Source organism: Dermacentor silvarum, chromosome 1 (genome assembly GCF_013339745.2).
Source record: "Dermacentor silvarum isolate Dsil-2018 chromosome 1, BIME_Dsil_1.4, whole genome shotgun sequence".
Classification (NCBI taxonomy): Eukaryota; Metazoa; Arthropoda; class Arachnida; order Ixodida; family Ixodidae; genus Dermacentor; species Dermacentor silvarum.
The window spans coordinates 327,476,252-327,491,054 of NC_051154.1; the positions used below are offsets into that span (position 1 = coordinate 327,476,252).

General features: G+C 48.5%; 1 long non-coding RNA gene across 1 annotated transcript; it reads right to left on the reverse strand.

Moving 5' to 3' along the window:
• Positions 1-1,708: 1,708 nt before the first annotated feature.
• On the reverse strand, positions 1,709-4,449 carry LOC125942289 (uncharacterized). Its single transcript, XR_007464968.1, has 3 exons — positions 4,158-4,449; positions 3,093-3,213; positions 1,709-1,895 (listed from the first exon to the last, which is right to left on the reverse strand). It is a non-coding gene; the product is annotated as an uncharacterized LOC125942289 (long non-coding RNA).
• Positions 4,450-14,803: the final 10,354 nt, after the last annotated feature.

Sequence of the window (14,803 nt, forward strand, 5' to 3'; positions counted from 1 at the left end):
AAGAAAAATGGAAACATGTTAATAGTATGAAAAAAAAAGTGCCTGTGATCCTCCCAGTAGCAACAATATGATTATGCACCAACTAACAATACTCTTCAGACACTTCCCAAGCTGTCACACCATTATCTACAAAATGCTATGGCCAACATGAAAAAGGCATAGCTGTCAACATGTTTTTCCGGCTGAATATGTTCAGAGAAAAAGAGAAAATTATTGTATTCCATATCCTCACATGAAACACTTAACAATATTGTTACAAGCCATTCTTGCACATTGAAGAAGGCACTAGCAAGGCGGTGATGGAAGACAATTGAAGAAGCACTCATGTTGTTATTTCCGTTGCAATACAAACCTACACTTGCTCACTTGAAAGTGTCAGTGCACAATTCGACACGGTAGAAAACTAAATGGCACCATGTACTGTTATGAAGAACACGGAACAGACATTCCAAGGAAATGCAAATACAGCAAGGAGGTATTCGCTGTTGCTGTCAACATATTTGGCCAGTCTGAAGGGTAACAATAAATTCAAAAAAACCTACAGGCCCACTATGCAATACTTTTTTCAAACTATGCAAATCTGCAATCTGTGCAAGTCCTTATTGATCAGGAAAAGAAAAAAATATTTTGAGCATTTAACGAAAAATAAATGTTGCAACAATTCAGAAATGTATCCTTTGTACTTTCTAGTGACATACGGATAGAGACAGTCGGCGAGCACAGTTATTACATGAGACACATCTGGATCTTGAACTCATGGCAGTGCTGCAGGGCAAATACCACTCTCATACCTCTGACAGGCGTCAGTTACAATACTGGGTTGGAAGGAAAACCTTTCAAGTGCTCCTTCAGAAGTCCAAGCATGTGACCGGTAAGTAGTTTAGCATGACTAGGGGAAAAATATAATCAATTTCACAAATATCACAACATCCAAATAGTGGCACCACCGCTTTGATTTTCAGCTGACAACTATTTTTGTTAAAAGCCTCGGCGCGTAAATGCAACCTGAGGTAGCTAGGTCACATGAAATTGGAAAATATAGCGGCTAATGTAACACTGAAATTTGCTATCTCGTGGACATGAGCGAAAACTTAATTTGAAAAGGTTTGCTCGAAAGCAATGCTTTCACGGACGTTCGTATAACCTGAACGTCGCCCCCGAGGGCTCCGTGGTCGCTGCGCATGCCTGAGCTGAGAGAAGGTGAGAAAGGAGAACAACTCTCCTTTGCCGGATGCGACGTCACATTGTTTCTTTTTTTTTGTTTGCTTTTTGAAATAGCTACTCTCGAACGTAGATCAGTCACGAATGTCGGGTGTCGGCTGCACCACGCTCTGCGTGCGCTATTGTGCATGTCGGAAAGGCCCAAGCGTGCGCGATATTCTTGTGAGCGCAGTTTCGTGGGCTTGGACTCCGTGACATTTGCTTTCGCCATATGTGAATTAACAGCTTGCCGACAGGTCAACCGCCGCTGTACTTCGGTGAATACATTGTTTTTCGTGATCCTGAAATAGCAAATGGTGCATCGCTGCGTTGGCGGCTTCAATTGAGTGCGGTTGCTGCGCATAGCAGGTGATTTAATTGCGCAAATACGTGCTACATTATCGGTGTAAATAGTGAAAAACTTAGGCTGTGAGCCTTACTACCGTCAGTCAGTCGGTTACCACATGTTTTGCTGTTATCCACTGCACATTTCTTCATAGTCCAATAACGATCTGCTTCAGATATCTCTGTTGAAACGGTCTCTTCAAAAATCTGTTGATCGTGCAGCTTATTATATTTCTTGTTGTTTTTTTTCAGTCGGCCTTTTTTTTCGCTTACGACTCGCGATGGGCAGCAGCGTTACGTCCGTGCACGCGTCCGTACACATGTGCACGGCGCTAAACTGGATGCACTACCTGCAAGAGAGAATGAGGGAGAGTGAGCTTCACGTCACTCGAGCACCTGCTTACAAATGTTTTTTTCTTTGGGCACAGCATCGAAGCTGTGATTGAGGTAATGCCCAGCACCATATCGAATACAAAGCACAATACACCAAAATAGAGAAACCAAAAACAATTGCACGCACAACGCGTCACCAAAGCAAACACAACACCTGCTTTATATGTTGCATATGAGCTGAAACGGGTGAATCCCAAACTCTGCGAGTGTCACATAACACCTGAAAGCATTAGCTGCTACGAGAGAACCAGTGCGGTTAATCTGGCGAGCTATGCATGCATCTGTAGCCTAATGGGCAAATAATTGGGCTGCTGCACTAGGGACTCGCGTTCAATACCCACCATCAGGAGCATTACTAATTATTAATGAAGCTACCTGGGCAGGTGTACTAAGAAATTCGAAAATAGATCATGATAATGCTTTGCATTAAGAGACAACTTGCTGCCGGTTGGAGTTTAACCAACATTTTCTGCTTTGCGCTTGCGATGCTCTACCAAGTGAGCTACGTCAGCAGTTGTCCCAATGTCCATTTTCTTGGATAGTTTCACATGTGTACCAAACTTTGTCCTGGAAGTGCTAGACAGCAGAACTAACAGCCATGATGGCAGATGTGAAGTATCCTTTAAACCCCTGACATTAAATACAACATTATCTTAAAAGCAGGCAACTGGCCAATGAACACTCGTGTTCTACCTTGAGGCACTAAGGCTGCCAATGTCGAGACATTTGCATTTTATGAGCTACAAAAATCAGGGGAACCACGGAGCTCAATTTCTTGTTAGTAACAAGCACAGACAACGAAGCAACAGTGGCTGCATAGAAAAATGGGCTAGAGCTCACGACAAGCATTGGCAACTCACAATAGAATTCTTTCTCTACAATTCATTGTCTCAAGACACCTCGAAGCAAATTTTGTGGATTATACTTTTAGTACGTCTTTTGCGACTGCAAATTTAAATGCGTGTAATACTTTGTGGCAACTTGGAACATTTTAATGTTTAGCATCTCCATACTTTAAATCTGTGCACGGACAAGCTTTGCCACCATTTTAGAACAATAATTATCTGGTGTCATACACAATGACTCAAACCACTATTAGTTAAAGCAACCTTTAAAGGAGCAGAAGCATGCCCTTAGCAAATAGATATACATACCAGGTTTAGACTGAGCAAACTAAGCAGTACTTGTGGCCACTTGCTTTCAACAAGGCAGAAACAGGTCAGATGTTGACAAAGACAACAAATATAAGGTGCGGCCAAAGGAAATAAGCAGAAGCTGTAAAGACAGCAGCAGCACAGTGAAACAAATTAGACAAATGTGCACACCGCAAGCGTTCCTGAGGACAATACACAACGTCACTGCCGCAGTTAGAAGCAAATCCTCCTACAAGAAAAAAAAAATATCAAGATTGTTTTGGTGTAAACAGCAAGTGTGTGGAGTTGTTTACATTATAAAAACAGCACAGACAACAATTAAGGCGGACACAGTATTTGTGTCATCTGCCTTCCTGCTGTTTTTACAATGTCGATTACGGTTGCAAAGGTACGCACATGATCTACGAACAACGAAAGCAACGGATGTGTATAGAAAGGTGAGCTGAATTCATACACTCATATATGTTTAATTTTGAAGGTGCCCGTAAAAGCGACAGCAGCAGTAAAGCGGGTTTGGTTAACAGCTTGCTCACAACGTACACATTGCACGATTTAACTCCACGGCTCTCAAAAGAGTTGCTAAGAAGCTGTAAGTGAAAGAAATACGCTTTCTTTATCTCACTGCAACAAATGAAAGCCTCTGACGCACCTACCGCGGTCAGCGCAAGCAGTGAGCAAGGTAATTGAATGCAGCAGCAAGGTAATTGAATTGCATGGGTAAATAAGAGGCGCATAGCGTAGTCATCCCATAGAGATGGAGAAACAAAGACCTACGCACGAGATATATACCAAAGGACGGCATTCACCGATAGAGCTAGTTGAGTGCATGCATTTTCCGGCGCGTGAACGCTTCCGCCGTTCGTTTTACATCGGGGTAACGCGTAGGAACTGTGATAGTACTTGTTGAAGGCACGAACGAATAAATTATCCTGCGATCACTACGAGACCTGCGACAACCGTTTCGTGCTCCTTCGAATTTCGAGATCACATCGGCCACAGCTCAAATGCGCAACCGGTTGTTTTTACAAGTGTCAGCTAGAGAACGGGCAATCGCACGACACTCACCTTTGCTCCAAATGTGTCGCGGCAGCTGAGCAACAAATGTCATCAAGCCCAACCCTGCAATGTCCGCAATTTCAGCTACTAAGCAAGTGCAAAAAACGAAACTTGAATGCTCACAATGCGCGCGCGAACGAGGCGCGAACCATAGTGTCTGAGTTCGAGAGTAGCTATTTCAAAAAGCAAAAAACAAACAATAATGTGACGTCACATCCGGCAAAGGAGAGTTGTTCTCCTTTCTCACCTTCTCTCAGCTCACGCATGCGCAGCGACATCGGAGCCCTCGGGGGCGACGTTCAGGTGCTCCGACGCTGCTCATCAGGCCACAGGTTCCCATACTGCCCCTCGCGCTCAAAGAGGGCGTGGACGGAAAGGGCCTCGTAAAGCCCCTTTAAACTCTGCCGCCGGCGCGCTACCTCCTCACCTCCTTCTCGCCCCTCGCGAGTCCCCTCCGCGGCAGACGGCCTTGCGCCCGTTTTCCTGCACGATGATTGGTCTCCCAGCCGTTGCCCTTGGAAACGAGCGGAGCTTGCGTTTCGCTTGTGCTTTGCTTTTTCATTCGCGCCATTTTGCGCCTGAGCTCGGTTGGCTCGGCGTATAGAGAACGTCGAACAGTGGGTACACGTCTTTTTTGTGACGGCATTGAGACGGCGGTAGTCCACGCAAAACCGCCACGAGTTGTCCTTTTTGACGAGAATCACCGGAGCTGCCCACGGGCTACATGATTCTTGTGTGGCTCCATTCCGCAAGATTTCTTGAACCTGCTCGGCGATGATTTTCCTCTCTGAAGGCGAAACGTGGTAAGGCTTCTGACGAATTGGCGACGCTTGCCCGTTATGGATCCGACGTTGCGTGCGAGACGGCGGCAGCGTATCTGTTGATTTTTGGTCTTGCGTAAAATCAAACACTCAAGTGTAACTTGCCAGCACCTCTTGAAGGAGAAGCCGCTCAGCAGGAGGGAGCGACTTGTTGATCATGCGCTCAAATTCAAGAGAATAATCAGGGTAGGAATCAGGATGGGATTTCTCTCCGGCAGGCGACAGTTCCACGGTTTGGACAGTCGTGGTAGTTTCTTCGTCAAAGCTTGCTAGTTTAAGTCCTTCCGGCAGATATATCGTTTGTGTTGAGAAATTTACTATCCACAAGTGGGTGTAACCGTCGACGGCGAGCACGAGGCAACGAGACACTATCGCAGTTATCTAGAGCGCGTTGTTGAAATTGGGCTCGACTAAACATAACAGGATCCCTTACGAGGACGAGAAGAGTGTACGGGTACGAACGTTGCTGTCTGTGGGGGCACACAGACATCTTGCGAGACCGAGAAAGCGTCCGAGGTACCAATAATGAATTCGGTCATGGGAGTATGCATGGCGCTGCGAAGAGAAATGGTGCCACTACCACAATCCAAAGTCACCCCGCATTCACGCAAGAAATCAATACCTAAGATAACGTCATGGGTAGCGCGTGCGAGTACAGTGTGTTCAGTATTGAACTTTTGCCTACATATGGTGATCGATACATAACAAACTCCAATTTGGCGCAACAGTTCTCCACCAACACCGCGAAAGGTAGCGTTCCGGTCACAAGCAGACAATATTTTTCCCTAGACGATCTTTGAAAGCTAGACTCATTATAGAGACTGTAGCCCCGGCATCGACTAATGCTATCGTACTCACATTGCCTTACATAAACACACACTTTGTTCTTTAACATCACTGCACATGGGGGTCTCGATGAAGGTGATCATACTGCGGCCTCGCCCCCATCAGTCGCACCAGCTAGTTTCCCAGCGGTGGCGGTGACCCAGAGTGACGATGCGGTGACGGGGATCGCCGTTGGCGGGTCGGTGGAGGGCTGTGAGGACATGTTCGGGTTTAGTGTTGCGCACTCAAGGGCAACCTTGGTGCGAGCAATAGACAGAGCCATTTGCACACTTATAACACATTAGCACTTGTATATATGACACATATGAAAGAGTATATGAAAAATATGCGTTGGAATGTTTACAGTATATAAGTGTTAAATGTTCCACCCGTCAATGACGCGCGGTAAATATCTTAGTCACGGCGATAGTGACACACGAATCTACCCGGTCAGTTGCGTTGGCTCAGACGACGGGGTTGTTGCCGAGGGTGAGGCGGAGGATGAGTTGCATAGCCCCTTGTCGACGCTGCCTGCCACGTCGAGCTGGGTTGTGGCGACCCGCACGGTCGATGAGTGGGTGGGAGCTACGTTCTCCTAGAGACGTCGGTGAGACCGGGTGGGTAACTGCGTTAGCAAAGGTCGACGGAGCCCAGGTCGAGGGCTAAGGCCGTAATATAGCCCAGGTCGTGGTCCAAGGCCGTGTCCTCTCGCCTGACCGGCCAGTCCACTCCGTGACGTCAACACCGTTCGACCGTTCACCGTCGTCCGTGAACGTTCCCCGGCCAGTCCGGCCAGTCGTCCGTGAAAGTCCCCAGAACAGTGTGGTCCGTGAGCCGTGAACGTGCCCAGGACAGTCTGGCCAGTCGTCCGTGAACGTCCCCGGAACAGTCTGGTCCGTTGTCCGTGAACGTCCCCGGAACAGTCTGGCTCCTTCGAACAGCAGGGCTGCATACTGGCTCGGTCTCGAGACGCGCTGCAGCCACTTCCCGAACCGGCACCGCTTCCTTGCCGCCAGCCTTTTTAGCCCCGCAGCTCATGCTCTGCTTCGCCCGTGACTCGTGCTTTCTTCTTCCTTTTCTGTTCTCTTCTCAGATTCGCTTCTCTCTTTGGCTTCTCGTGCGTCGGTCCCACTACACCACAAGTGCACAGTCGCGCGTATATTACAAAAGCCCCCCTGTTGAAGGAGTTTTTTTTGTTTTGTTTAAGAACAAAGAAAAAAAACTGCTGGAAAATATATGCGCTGGAAATAAATCAAAAGAATGTTCACAGTTCAAATATATCCCGAATGTTCACAGGGTATACAATCTCTGATCAGAGTACATGCATTTACATTGAGGTCTCTGCGCTGTCACAACGGCTCATGTAGTCGGCACCAACAATGGCAGATCCTTTGATGTGTTCCACGCGGAAGGATTATTCCTGCAAGGCCAAGCTCCAACGAAGTACCCTACTATTTAAATGTTTGGCCTGCGAAAGATAGTGCAGTGGCTGATGGTCTATCTGAACGACAAAAAAGGTTCCATACAAAAATATGTGGAATTTTTCTATTGCCCATACGAGAGCCAGACACTCACGCTCAATCGCAGAGCACCGTGTCTCTCGTGGGAGAAGTTGCCGACTAGCATAGGAGACTGAGTGAAGCATACCATCGTATAGTTGCAACAGAAGTGCGCCTAATCTTGTGTTGGACGCGTCTGTCCGGAGCACGAACTCTTTGTCGAGATCTAGTGCCTTTGCCACGGGTCGTGACGAGAGAGTGAGCTTAAGCCTGGAAAATGCGTCCTCGCGTGCAGGTGTCCAAATCACTTGGTTTGCCGCTGATTTTCACGTCATTTCCACCAGAGGCTGCGCTGTATCGGCGTAGCTCGGGATGAGGTCTCGATAATACCCTGCCAAGCCAAGAAACGATCGCACTTGCTTCTTTGTTTGCGGCTTCGGCGCATTGAGTATTTTGGTGATTCAGATCTCTACCGGTTGGACTTGTCCGCCTCCAAAGCGATGGCCTAAAAACGTGATTGACGACGCTCCAATCTCGCACTTTTGTGGTTTTTTCGTAAGACCAGCCGTTCGTATTCGATGAAAGAGTTGCTGTAGAGCTTCGAGATGTTCTGGCCATGTCCAGGTTGCCACAAGTACATCTTCAATATAATGCACGACGTTTTTCATGCCCTGAAGCAAGGTCCTCATCAGGCGAGTGAAAATGGCGGATGACGTTTTCATCCCGAATGGCATAAAAAATGGTAGTGACCGGACTGAGTGGAGAAAGCTGTTTGGGCCCTTGAAGATTCCGCTAATGGCACCTGCCAATAGCCTTTCTTCAGGTCAAACTTTGAAAAATGCTTCTTTGTACCAACTTCCGCAAACATTACGTCAGTTCTCGGCATGGGCTATGCATCCGCGGTGCGTACGTTGTTGATACGGTGAAAATCAATGCACGCTCGGTAACTTCTGTCAGGTTTGCGTACCAGAACCAAGGGCGAGTTGTAAGCAGACTGAGAGCCTTGCATAACTCCTAACTTCAGCATGTCATTAACGTCTTTCTCCACAACTTCTCTCAAGGCGAACGGCAGTGGGTATTGTGGAGTATTGATGGGTTCGGTGGTAGTTAACTCTAAGCGACATTCTAGCAGGTTAGTTTTCCCCGGAATCTCAGAAAAAATATTTTTGTAGGTCTCTAAATAGTATACAGCTCGGAGCATTGACTTGTCTAGTTCATCGGAGACTTTAATTGCCTCAATTCCTTTGCCCGGTGCAATTTAAAAACTCGGTAGAGGTGTTTCGCTCTCGGCTTCTTCTACGACGACAAGCGCTGAAGCTTGACAAGGTGGGATAGAGCGTTACTCGTGGCGTTTCAACATATTTATGTGGAAGAGCTTCATACAGTGGCCTAATCCACCCAGTAATCATAATCATTTTTTTCGATTACCGGGTATGGTCCCTTCCATTGCTCAAGCAATTTGTTGTTGTCTGTTGGGAGCAGTATCAATACTCGATCTCCGACCTTCAGTTGTCGGCGCTTGGCGCCCCTGTCAAAATATTTCTTTTCATTCTTTTGTGCTCGCAGCAAGTTTTGATGCGCAAGTTCCAAGGTTTGTTCGAGACGTTGCCTGAGATCAAAAACGTATTAGTATGTGATCTTGATTTCGTCACTAAGGTGTTGTTTAGTCCAGAGCTCTTTTAGAACTGTAAGGGGTCCTCGCACATGCCTTCCATATATCAACTCAAACGGGGGAAAACCCAGGCTTGTTTGAGGTACTTCCCTGCAGGCAAATAGAAGTGGTGCAAGGAAACGATCCCAGGACTTGGGCTGTTCCTAGCACAACTTGCGCAGCATTTGCTTCAGTGTGCCATTAAAGCGCTCTACCATTCCGTTACACAAAGGATGGTACGGAGTAGAGCTCAAGTGCTTCATTGCCAACAATGAATTCAATTCTTTTATCATGTTCGACGTGAAACACGATGCCTGGTCACAGAATTTCTTGAGGGAAGCCAATCCGTGAAAACATTTCTACCAATCCTTCGGCCACTGTGGCTGCGTCAATGGAAGGTAGGGGCACAGAATCCGGGTATCGGGTGGAAAAATCCACTAGCGTCAATATATACTGGTTTCCTTTAGATGAAGCGGGAGACAATGGGCCAATTATGTCTACGGCGACTCGTTCGAAGGGCATGTCTATCAGTGGCATGCGTCCCAACGGTGCTTTGCCAAGTCTTCCTTTAGGAAACGTCCGTTGGCACACATCTCATGAACGTACGTATCGACGGACTTCTTGCACTCCGGGCCAATAAAAAGATGCGAGAACTCGGTCCGTTGTCTTTTTGATGCCTTGGTGTCCGGACATTGGGTTTTCGTGGGCCAAGGATAGCACCTGGGCTCTCAGACACATAGGTACCACAGCTTGCTGCACCGATTTACCCGGACAGAGCTGATAAGTCCTATATAAGACGCCCTTCTCGTAAAAAAATGTTTACGTTGAGGTTTTCCCTCCAGACATTATCTTCCCGACTTTTCCTCTACACCCCTGTAGATTTGTCCTTTTCCTGTTCAGTACAGAAAGTTTGTTTTGACACCTGCAAAGAGTTGAGACCTACTTTCGGGTCTCCCCTTATAGTTGTAGCTTCGACGAAGGAAGAAGCCGCCCAAGGTAGGTTCTTTTCGACGACCGATTCGTTCCGGTCTGGCGATGTCGCAGTCGTTTTGCCTGAAAAAGTCTTCCATTGTTCGTCCGGATTCATTGGTTGGCGAGAACCGGCAACGTTTCCAATGATAATGTCATATAAGGGATTTTCCACGCACTTAGCTACCACGCTGCGTGAAATATATGGCGACTGAATTTCCACTACGGCTTCTGACACCTCGATACTCCGACCATCCGCCAGTAACATTATCGCCGTTGTGCTCGTTAAAGCCGTGTCGGGTATGAGAGCACGGCGCACCACAATGGTATTGCTGCCAGTGTCCCGCAATACGGACACAATTTGGCCATAAAGTTCACCGTTCTGCACTGACATATCGTTGGCATGTAGAGACAATGTTTTTCCATCCATCTGTTCGTTAGTATGGAGGACGCACGACAGCTTTTGCTGTTCCTCATTTTCTCGCGACATATAGCGGGCAGAAGAAGTGCTTGCGGCGCCTTTCTTTTTCCTGCAGTCCCGCGTGTCATGTCCCGGCCTTTGGCAGTAGTCGCAGTAAGGTCTTTTCGAATTGACCTGACCGTCAGAAGGCTTGTGTCCACTTTTATTGCAGAGGAAGCACTTGACTGAGCAGTGGCGCACCGACGGGGGGGGGGGGATTCGGGGGTTGTAACCCCCCCCCCTGAGGCCGACTTAACCCCCCCCCCTTTTGTTTAACCCCTTTTCTTTCCTTACGCATTTGAGTGCTGCAACTAAGATGTAAGACGCGAAATCATCTGCACACTCGCAAAAAGCGCATTTTTCTTTACAATTTCCCGTGAAGAAATCGAAATTAGTGCTGTTTAGATGGTATTGGCAAACTGCCAACCCCCCCCCCCCCCCTGGCAGAGATCCTGGGTGCGCTACTGTGACTGAATTTCTTTCTGTGCGTGTCTCATCCTCTCTTGCAGTGCGGTCTATTGTCTTCTCCCTGAATGTGAGCTAATTATTTTGCTGCTGCGCTTCCAAGAAGTGATCCGCGGCTTCTGCGATTGTCTCCACTGTTCTGCAATTTATTTCGCTTAGGAACAGCGTGAATCGACTATGGCAGTTATCCATGAACTGCTCTGCAACAACTAAGTCGCGGACAGCTTCAAAAGTCTTTCCTCGATTGGAGAGTTCAACCCATCGGTCGAATAAGCTAAATAGTCTGGCAGCGTACTGTTTACCAGTCTCTCTCTCTTGGGGCGTGCTGTGGCGAAACTTTTTGCGGGAGCCATCCGCTGTAAACGGGAAACGTTGCATCAATGCCAGTTTGGTCTAGTCATAGTCTAGACAATCCTCCGGAGACAACCGACCAAACACTCTCAACGGTTCACCGTCAAGACATATGCTGAGGGCTGTAGCCTATTTCTCTATTGGCCAACCCTGTCCAGTGGCTACTCGTTCAAACCGCTTCAGATATGCGTCCAAGTCATCGCGGGCTCCGTTGAACATAGGGATCATGTTTTGCGGGTTCACGAAAACCGAGGATTCTGCCTGGTTGCGTGCGAGCGACTGAGACCTATTGACGTGGGCACCTCCTCCACCCATCTCCGCTAGCCTTATGCGCAACTGCAGAATCTTTTCCTCGCACTCTAGACGATCCTTTACCGCCTCACGTTCCGCCTCACGTTCCGCTACACGTCCCTCACGCACCCGTCTCCGTTCCTCATCAATCCATTCTTTCAGTTCTGGACCAACCAGACCCATGCGTTCCGCTAACGCGCTAAGCTCCTGGGCATTCATACCGTATATACTATAACTACACTGTGTAACAACCGGCTTTGTCCTGTCGTCGCGGACGCCAATTTGTGAGGACAGGCTCGCGTTTAGTGTTGCGCACTCAAGGGCAACCTTGGTGCGAGTAATAGACAGAGCCGTTTGCACACTTATAACACATTAGCGCTTGTATACATGACACATATGAAAGAGTAAATGAGAAATATGCGTTGAAAGGTTTACAGTAAAGAAGTGTTAAATGTTCCACCCGTCAATGACGCGGTAAATATATTAGTCACGGCGATAGGGACACACGAATCTACCCGGTCAGTTGCGTCGGCTCAGACGACAGGGTTGTTGCCGAGGGTGAGGCGGAGGATGAGTCACATAGCCCCTTGTCGACGCTGCCTGCCACGTCGAGATGGGTTGTGGCGACCCGCACGGTCGTTTAGGGGTGGGAGCTACGTTCTCCTGGAGACGTCGGTGCGACCGTGTGCGGAACTGCGTTAGCAACGCTCGACGGAGCCCAGGTCGTGGGCTAAGGCCGTAATATCACCCAGGTCGTGGGCCAAGGCCGTGTCCTCTCGCCTGACCGGCCAGTCCACTCCGTGACGTCAACACCGTTCGACCGTTCACCGTCGTCCGTGAACGTTCCCCGGCCAGTCCGGCCAGTCGTCCGTGAACGTCCCCAGAACAGTCTGGTCCGTGGGCCGTGAACGTGCCCAGGACAGTCTGGCCAGACGTCCGTGAACGTCCCCGGAACAGTCTGGCTCCTTCGAACAGCAGGGCTGCATACTGGCTCGGTCTCGAGACGCGCTGCAGCCACTTCCCGAACAGGCACCGCCTCCTTGCCGCCAGCCTTTTTAGCCCTGCAGCTCACGCTCTCCTTCGCCCGTGCCTCGTGCTTTCTTATTCCTTTTCTGTTCTCTTCTCAGTTTCGATTCTCTCTTTGGCTTCTCTTGCGTCGGTCCCACAACACCACAAGTGCACAGTCGCGCGTATATTACAAGGGGTAAGGCTGCGGTCGGGCATTAGGGAGTACGCTCGTGTCGCGCGTTCTTGTTGCCGTCGTTGAGAGGAACTTGGGAACGGCCACGGTTCTACTGCGCACGTAGGAGGGGTGTAGGGATTAAAATCGCGGAGCTCGTTGCTGGGGTGAAGGCAGTACCTAGCGATGTGTCCCGGCAGACCACAGTGGTAGCAGGTGTGGGAGTCACGATTTGTCGTACCCGGTGAGAACGGGCTCGCTGGTTGGTTGTAGCCGGGAGGATCCCGAGTAGTAAATATTTTGGGTGGAAATGGCCTACGTCCCTGATTTCCGACAGGGCACATTTCATGCTTTCAAACCGCTCGGTATAGGTCACACGATGTTCAAGATAACTCTGGCGAGACCAAGATGCCTGTGGTGCATGAGGGCGCTGGTCAAACGCGCATTGATTACGCTCATGAGCTGGGTCGGCAACCCGAAGCAGAGCAAGCTCTTCTTTGGCTACTTGCGGTATTACCGAGGAGATTTCGTCATCAGATGGGACTGTGAAACTTGCAACGGCGGTGACATTGTCTAAGCACCCAAAGTTTGGCAAAATTCTCCGCATTTTAAGGGCTTCAAACTTCCGACAGTGCTGCCTTAGGTCGAAAGGAGTTCTGAGGTCTTCTCTCGTTAGCGGACTGCTGAGCTTTCTTCTTTTTAGACATCGAGTCATCGAAGCACTTCTTAAATTTGTCGAGGAAATCGTCCCAGGTTGTCAACACGCTCTCATGGTTATCAAACCAGAGAAATGCGGTCCCAGCGAGAAAAAATATATGTTCTCGAGCTGCTTCATAGTACTCGAGCGGTTGTGGCAACTCACTCTTTGGTAGTGCTTCAACCAGTATTCCACGTCTTCATCCGACTTCCCCGAAAAGGTGCTTGGATGTCACTCCGGTGTCCCGTAGCCCGCCTGGCCTGCGCGATGGTCTTGGGGCTCACCGCCGATGTGCCTTCTCCCGAATCTTCCATGTCCGCTGCCTGTGGTGGCAAGCCAGCCATGCGTCTGCTCCATCGCAAAGTCGGTAGAGCTGGGTGGTCGTCCAGGGCAATGTACACGGCGGCTCCACCAAATTGTTACAAAGGTGTGGGTTTATTTACACGGGACGATAGATGAATGCACATCAAGGGAGCAGCCGAAGGCGAAGACCAGTCTGGTACGATGAACCACCCAGTTCAAGCACGCGTTCCACACTACCTCCTTGTCTTTTTCTAACCTCCGCGCGTGCTACGACGCTATATATATATATATATATATATATATATATATATGTGTGTGTGTGTGTGTGTGCGTGTGTGTGTTTGTGTGTGTGTGTGTGTGTGTGTGGCTAATGTTTGAATGTACAACTTGGAGTGCCAGCCTGAGTGCACGTTGGTTGAGGAAGCGAGTTTTTCCGCTGCCCTAAGTAGTAGAATTGCCGTCTCTTAACGTTAGGCCTAACAATGGAACGAAACATGTTAGGCCTAACGTTAAGAGACAGAAATATAGCGGTGTCTATCAGTGAAAAAACGGGCATAGCTGATATTCTAGTTGACATTAAGCGGAAGAAATGGAGCTGGGCAGGTCACGTAATGCGTAGGATGGATAACCGATGGACCATTAGACTTACAGAGTGGATACCAAGAGAAGTGAAACTCAGTCGAGGACGGCAGAAAACTAGGTGGGGTGATGAAGTTAGGCAATTTGCAGGTGGAAGTTGGAATCAGCTAGCGCAAGACAGGGGTAATTGGAGATCACAGGGAGAGAGAGGCCTTCGTCCTGCAGTGGACATAAATAGTCTGATGATGATGATGATGATGATGAAGTAGTAGACTGAAAAAAAAAACAGTAAAAAGGCAGCTCAAGTGATCTTATCAGCAGTGGCAGCTAGTGTGCCTGCTTACAACGGCCCGGCCTCGCGTCGCCATCCTTAACGGTCAACACGAAAACAGAATTCTTTGTCAGAAAGTAAATCCTGAATCCAGTGCAGTACATATTCCGGAACAGCACGGCTTACTAATCTAATAGTCAGAACTTATTCGTTGACACTGTAACCAGGTTTTTAAATATCTTTAGAGTTAGAAGTACGGAAATCTCCCTTGGCTGTCCTGCTATAGTCGACTT